The following is an 8,182-nucleotide window of genomic DNA, read 5'->3' as shown; positions in this document are numbered from 1 at the left end:
GTGTCAACCGTAGCTACAACCAAGCCCATTGAACATAAGAAGCTACAACCTCAAGAGCAAGCCAAGCAACAAACATTAGCTGTTTAACTCTCTAGCGCTGTCAAACCTCAACCACCTTTTTGGCTTAGACCCTCTTATGAGCGATGATCAATTCTAACCTTGGCTATAGTAGACTTAGGCCTCTTGGAGGAACCTATAGCAACAGAAGTACAAACACTCCCTTGCTCTTGGGAGGAGTCGGAATTTGTATTTGTTAAGGATTTCGAAGCAGCTGCAAAGTTAATTGCAACTAAGATATCCAAGGAACAAGCAATCAAACAACGTCTCATTACGTCGTATAGCAAGAACACGATCATGACCATAAACCAAGAAATCAAGAAGTTGAAGTAGCTTGCTGACAACAACTCCTCCTTTTTATGAAAATAGTATGCTCTATGAGTGCAATGGGAGCTAGAGGGATGCCAAATAATGACCCATGCTGAACAATGATGTGCAATCAAGGCATCAAAATACGACCCAACCTATGTATCTTCAACTTCTTATAGGGTGTTGACTACCATTCATAACCGACCCCTAGAAGAACACATTAAGGGACATCCTTATTTAGATCGCATCCTCACTGAGGAGGAGTTGCATGTTGCTAGCCGAGTGTACTCCAGTGACTTCTTGCTTGATGTTCTCACTTACATTACATACGTAGGCATACGCCCTTTAGACATGGATAGCTATGCTACTTTAGAACACAAATCTAACTTCTATGCTTGGCTCATGCAACAATAAAACACTAAGATTATGTGATGCAGACCCTTCATCTGCTAAACATTCAATCCTAGGAAGGATTCTTCTGGAGGGTAAGGTAAATCAAACCAAACACACAAGGAAAACAATAAAGGAAGGGCACACATTAGTAGGGTGGAACAACTTGTGAGTGCGAAAAAGGTCAATAAAATTTGAAATCAACAGACTAATTGGAAGAAAATTTGGTTCCTACACTCGAGCAATTCAGCTCATCAAATATGTAATCGTCCCCTTTTATGTGTGATTATTATGAATAACACTAATGGTGAATATGGTTTCATGACAGGCACCCATGATGGCAAAAAAGGCTGGTAAATTGCCATTTTCAGAAGAAGAAGAGGCAAAGTATGGCCTTTCAGTGGAAACATGTGCCTTCAACTAGTTCAAGTTCCAGCATATCTTCAACCTAGAAGATGTGGCCATTGAAGAACGGGCTATGAGGCAGATCATTGAGCAATGCAATCTGTAGAAATACGTGGAAGCAGTAGGCTAGGGGGTGGACTTCTTCCACTATGCAAAATTTTTTAGGACCTTCCACAAGAACCGCGGCACAATAACTGTGCATGAGGGAAATGAATTTCATTGGGTGGAGATTGGAGCTAGTGGAAAAGGCCTTGGGATTGGTGAACAAAGTAGAGAGAAATCCAAAGAGAGATGTATATGCATTGCTAGGAATGGACAAGGTAAGGGTCCACACCAACAATGGCATCAATGTTGAGATTCAAGCTCATAGTCCTACCTTAGTTGAATAAGGTTAAGTCATACTGACTTAAACATGGTTAGTACTAGGTTACTTACTTTGTGTATGTGTGAAGTACATAGTTGACTTTTGTGTTTATTGAAGAAATGGAATGACAGGGAGCATGTCTGCCACCCTTCCAGCATATGCCTTTGTCTCCATCTCTCTCTCTCTCATTTTCTAATATGGTATCAGAGCTTCCATCCCTTGTTAGACTTGCTCAAATGAGAAGAGAGACACAACAACCAGATTGTATGTTGCAATGAGGAATTGGGCTTGAGTTTGGGGATCGAAATTAAGAGTATGGAGTTACTACAAAACACAGCAACCTGGCACGATGAACAAGGGTAAGGGTCTAGACACAGGCATGAGTGCAGTGGAAGAAATACTGATCGAAGCATGCTACATGCTGTGCTTCAAGGTAGAGTGAGAGGGGACTCTCGTAGAGGAGGATTTTCCCTGAAAGCACAGCCTAAGAAGCAACCAAAGCACGCCCTCTAGCTGGTGAGTGTGCTAGCTTCACGAAAGGGCTGGCCACTACAACCATTGTTCTCGATATCTTTTTGCTACATCCCAAGCTATTGCAGAGCTAATATTGGTTGCGGTACCTAGCCTGCAAGCATCTTTTGTGCTTTGTGTGGCATTGAAAAGGAGAAAGCGGTTTTGATACCACTATCCTCCTCGTGCCAATCGTGTTTCCTCAGAAGTGTTTTGTTCTTCATTATTACCAAACACAAAAAGTGGTACAAAATATGGATCATGGGTCACTACCTGATGGGTCAGTGTAGCAACTTGAAAATCCATCGCACAGCCAAGACATCTGCAATGGGTTGGACAACTAGAATGCCTTCCCCCACAATCACACATGAAAGAATAGTGAGAAAGCTAAAAAATTCCATAACTTTGAACTGAGAATTGCTTGATGTGGACAAAATAGAGAGGTGCATAAAGAACACCTGCACAGGAAATAAGATCACCATCGACAAAATTAATCCATAGATGCGGATCAATAACCTCTTATTGATCACTAAGGCAACCATTCTGAAGCTCTACCATAAGAAACAATAGTTGTAAATGCATCTGAATAAGCCTAGCACCAATGTATTCAGTAGAGGATAAGTATAGACTACTTCATCCTGCTTATCTAATCCCAAAATGTGAGAACGAGAGAAATATAAAGGTAATCCAAAAACTCTGCCTTCTAGGGGAGCCATGGAGCACAGAATAACAAGTAGAGTTTGCAAAGCCAGTACTGGAAGGCAACAAATAAGGATGAGCCCAATGACTTTCTGGTTCCATTTTCTCAATGGTGTAAAAGGAGCGTCCTTGATGAAGCCCTGAATTAGGTCAAAGAATAGGCCATCTATGCCTTTGTGACTTTAAGAGAGGGCATTTGTTATAGTGAGCAACTCTGTTCAAGTCTCAAGCATGCAGTGCACACACATATAGGAGGATTTTTAGCATCTGACAAGATTCACTGGGCACCATCTCTTCCAAAGAAAAAAAGTGGGTAAATTATGTGAATAATACTTTGCAAGAATGCCTCAAAACAACTTGACGAGCTCGGTGATATCAGCACTTTGGTTGAACCTGGAGTAGTTCAAGAACTTATTGATCTCACTAAAGCCTCTGGATGCAGTATTTTGGTGGCACTTGCACTCTGAAGAAAATATGTCATTTACTATTGCTGCCTTGTCTCAACAGCTTGTAGATGCAAAGAATTGCTTGTAAAAACTATCTCTACAATAGTTTTTGATTAGTAGGGTATGCATGGTGAAATAAGCAATTTGGAGTAAAGCACTTATGGTCATGTCAATAATTCTGTGACAGAATATCATGGTGTCTCAGTGAGCAGTTGAAGGATTTTTTGAGGTTCTATTTCTTGCAAGTATTGGATCTTATGGAGTCATATAAACTGAAATTTGTGCAATTTTAGAATTGAATGCCTTTGTGCAGTTCAAGGATGTTGATCACAAATGTTGGTAGTATGGCACTAAATGGTCCAGTGATAGACATATGCATATTCAAGAGCATTGTATGCTCAAGCTTGACTTTTATGAGGCTATTTTGATAGACTATTGATTACAGTAAAAATTGGTTGTAATACAGGTCACTGATAAAAGGGATGCAGGAGACGCAGGAGAGTTGAAAGGGATGCAGGAGACGCAGAAGAGAAGAGCACACACAATGTAGGTGTTGTCAACAATGTTATGATAGCCTTATTGCACTTTCATACATATATGAATAAAGAATATGGGTGGTCAATGTACACGGGCAGGCCCAAGGGCCTTTAACCCCAACAACCTCCCACTAAAAGGCCAATGGGCTAGGGAGTGAAAAACATAACAAAAGAAAAGAGACAGGGTGAGGAATCATGACATCTCACCCAATGCCCAATTGAAAAGCGAGCTATGCAATAAGTGGCGGGAATCTCCTCACAAGAAGAGTCAAGCATCCCTAAGTCCATGACATCCAGGAGATAAGCGATCCCATAGCTCTAGACAATAGAGCAATCCATGATTGCTTCCCATGAAGCAAGCAACATAACTCATAAGTGCACGGCTGTAAAGCATCAGAGTGGCGCATAGCATCAGTGCAGCGCATAAAAGACAGAGGAGAGCATATAGACTCTCCAGGGTCAATCATTGTAAGAGGGCCAACATCCCGCAAACGGGGTCTCAAGACAGTAGGCGGACTCAGCAAAGCGGAAGACTAACATACAGATGTAGAATCAGCCTTAAAGCACATTGAACGCACATGAAGAGGCCTGAGGTGCATAGCATTAGTGCAGCGCATAAAAGACAGAGGAGAGCATACAAACTCTCCAAGGTCAATCATCGTAAGAGGGCCAGCATCCCGGACACAAGTCAAACAAGGTCTCAAGACAATAGGCAGCCTCAGCAAAGTGGAAGACTAACATATGGCTGTAGAATCAGCCATAAAGCACACTGAATGCGCATGAAGAGGCCTGAGAGATGTTTGTGTCTCATAAAAGATAGCATGATGGCTACATAGAACCTGCTAGGCATCTAAATCCCAAAACTTGTAAGCCATAAAGTCACCATCTCCATAACCAAGGAGTATGCATCTGCGTGACATAGGCTCATGTGGCATACTGACAGATGCCTGGGAGCCAAACATCCTCAAGTGATCATAGGAGGGTCTCATGCCACTCCATGCCTCATGCGGAGTAATAACATCCAAAGAGAAACATGACATCCAATTAACCAAGTAGATTGTCGTCATAAGGACCTCAACCCAAAAGCCATAAGACAACCTAGCTGCGGTTAGCATAGAAGCAACCTTTGCCTATAAAGTCAGGCACATGCCATGAGCAATCCCATAATACCGTGGGCATAAGAAATCAATGCCATATTGTTGATAAGAGATCTGTAAGCTGGGAGAGATAGCATGACTCTCATAATCCATCTGCAAGCATCCAGGCCTGCTACCAACAGAATCCATAAACTTGTCAAGCATAGTACCATCATCCTCAATCCGTACCAAAGGGTAAGCCCAAACACGTGGGTAGCATGATCCATGAAGGTCACAAAATACGACGCTCCACCAAGTGACTGGGAAGGCATAGGTCCATATACTGCAACATGGACTAGATCTAGAGGAGCATGCCTCACACGATCGCCATAAGCCAAAGAGGCTCTGTACGGACCATGAGTACAATGAGGGCAAGTAGCATGGGGAAGAGCAGGAAATAAGCCCATATCACATAAGTACATGGCCTAGGCGACAATGCCATAACAACGCATGTGGTATCTGCATAACTGCAACCATAAAATCTCCCACATGAGACACATGCACTACATAATCACTGCCATATCTAGCACCTCTGGCCAATACCAAGCAACCACAATGGATTTTCCCTGAAGTATCCCCAAGAGATACATAATATCTTGCAATATGCAACTGACTGACTGAGATCAGGCTCTTACTGAGCGTAGGTATATGGAAGACATCACGGAGCATAAGAGAAGACCCATTTGGCAAAGCCAAGTGTATATCCCCTGTACCAATAACATGACAATCGTGCTCAAGGCCCAAAGAAATACATCCATCAACCTCCCTGTAAGAAGAGAATGAAGCTCTATACGGAGTAACATGACAAGATGCCATACTATTTAAAAGCCAATCAAAGGTATAGGCCGTATCACTGAGCAAGTAATCTGTAGGGTAACACGATGCCAGGAGTCTAGGCTTAGCTGCATCATCATGGGTAACTACATGCACCATACCACTATCAACAGTGGTCTCACCTACTGTATCATTGATTTTGCTCTAATGTCTGGTGTGACACAATCTTTTCTTCTCTTTAATCCACTTGAAGCATTTACGCTTCACATGCCCTGTCTTTCCACAATGAAAGCAAACTGAATCTGTAAAATCTATAGAAGAGGACAATGGCTCTGTAATAGCATGAGTAGGGCTGTCCAATACATCCAAGGAGCTCAAAGAATCCAAGGAACTCTAATCAGAGAGAACAAGCTCATCAAGAGGACTGTCTGCATGACTAGAAGAGCTGGAAGTCATCGTAGCATACTACAAAGGGGACTCATCCAAACCAGAAGGGGAGAACACAAAGGCATCAACCACGGATGCAAAAGCTCCCACATAGACAAGCCTAGCAGACAAAAGCATGACATATCCAACCATTGTAGCTCGTAGCCATAAAAGCATAAGCATGCCTTGGAGCCATAAATGCATATGCATCCCCGAAACATAGGAGCATACATAACTTTGTAGAGTCTCATACCATGTACTGACATACATGTCCAGCCAAGAATGGCAGGTGGAAAATAAACCTGCAAGAATCAAGCTCCGATAAAAGCCCAAATATCTATGTAAAAGTATCCAGGTAAGAGGCTATGTAGAATACATAGTAGTGGACCATGTGCATACACGGGTGGCCATAAAGATCAACTGCTCCCTAACATACATAGGCAATAGCATCCCAAATAGCATAGATGCCATACAACAGAGAAGTAGGATGGCCATAACTATAAATCCCAAGCACTATCCAAGTCCACTGATCAACTCTCTCTACGTGGGTCAAGTCCTAGAGAAACCAAGTGCTACGCATCCAAGAGATTGTAATTGATACCATTTAATGATGCTTGATGCAAATGTGTATATGATTAAGTGCTCAAACAATCAAAAAACAGCCTCATGCATTGTGCAAATCCATTCTTTTCATGTTCCCATACACTAACGCCTAATTGATGCGATAAGAGAAGACACCGAGCCTTACACTCATGTTGTACTTCCCTTTATTTAACTTAACATCATCCTATATGAATAATGCACAAATACATCATATTTTATAACATATTTCAACACTCAAACTTCCCTCCTCCCCTACCGTTTAAAGTTTTGCTTCGTTGCATAGGTAAAGGGGTCATTTCATGTGTATTTCACACGAAATAAGTAGTAAATACTCACAAAAACATATAAATGGGGATAACTTGAGGCAAACCCTCATGCTTTATCCTCATTATACACCGATAGACACATCCATAATTTTCCTCGTCCGTTTCCTATTTTTTCCCTTTTAAAGAGCATTTTTTCCTATTTTTTCTTATTTTTCCTTATTTATTATCAATAAAAATAGAAGAAAATTATCATTATTTCATAGCTCTGGCTCTTGAGTCCTTAAATAGCAAACATGAAGATTTTATTATTGTTTTGTTTCATGATTTCCAATTTTAAGCCCAAAAATCCCATTTTTACTCTAAAAACCATGCTGTTTGGGTTTTTTCCATTTATTTTCCACACTTAAGTGTATATTTTTTGAGTTTTTTATTATGAAAGACTAAAATCGATAGCAAACAACATGCCCATCAATTTTCAGCCCATATGAACATTTCTAACATCATCAAATGCGAAAAAAGAGCCATTTTCTTTGTAAAAATATCATTACCGTGTATTTTTCATTATTTCGGGTTTTGAAACTTGTTCCGGGTCTGCAAATCAGGCCCCATTTGATGCTCAGCCTGCCTCCACACTGCCATCTTCATCCCACCTTCAGTTTAGAAATAATTCGATACCATGTCGGATGAGCATTCACCAATCGGGCTTCATTTTTCTTCACACAAAGAAACTGCCCCTTGCAAGAGAGAGAGGGAGGAGAGAGAAAGACTAAAAATGAGATTTTTAAATCCTCCATTAAAAGGGGCAAGCTTGCAGCCATCTTGTTGCTCTCCCTGCCCTGATTGAGATTCTCCCTTTCTCTCTCCAAACGGGTTTGAATCGAAGAGGCAACGAGAAAAAATGAGGAGGTGCATTGATGCTTCCCTCTATTCAACAGTTTTTGCATTAGTTTCAAGGCTTTTATTAAGCCTAAGGTTTAAAACATTAAAATAGTCGATTCATCTTTTTGTGTTCACACTGTCCCGCAAGTGGATTTTTCAATTTTGAAGGTCCAAACGAACTCCGATTTGCAATTCGATTGGACAAGCGACTTCGTGGCGTCAAACTCCATCAACCTGGCCTCTCCCACGCACTTTACGGCTTCCCGATCTGGTAGCTGCTTTATAACACCGAACCTTGCAGGGATTAAATGGAGGGTCAAAATGACCTTCGATTGACAAACCGAGACTTGTGTTGGATTCTTGATGTTGAAATGCATCTAGG

At 41.4% G+C, this 8,182-nt stretch overlaps 1 pseudogene; it reads right to left on the bottom strand.

The window, feature by feature from the left end:
- Positions 1-2,209: 2,209 nt before the first annotated feature.
- LOC148020268 (uncharacterized) lies at positions 2,210-3,025 on the bottom strand (annotated as a pseudogene).
- Between the last annotated feature and the right edge of the window lie 5,157 nt (positions 3,026-8,182).

This window comes from Lygodium microphyllum, chromosome 19 (assembly GCF_053477565.2).
Source record: "Lygodium microphyllum isolate KBCC chromosome 19, Lygodium_microphyllum_v1.1.10, whole genome shotgun sequence".
In the NCBI taxonomy this organism is placed as follows: domain Eukaryota; kingdom Viridiplantae; phylum Streptophyta; class Polypodiopsida; order Schizaeales; family Lygodiaceae; genus Lygodium; species Lygodium microphyllum.
Note: the sequence above shows the minus strand (reverse complement) of the source record. Positions and strands in the feature narration are given on the sequence as shown.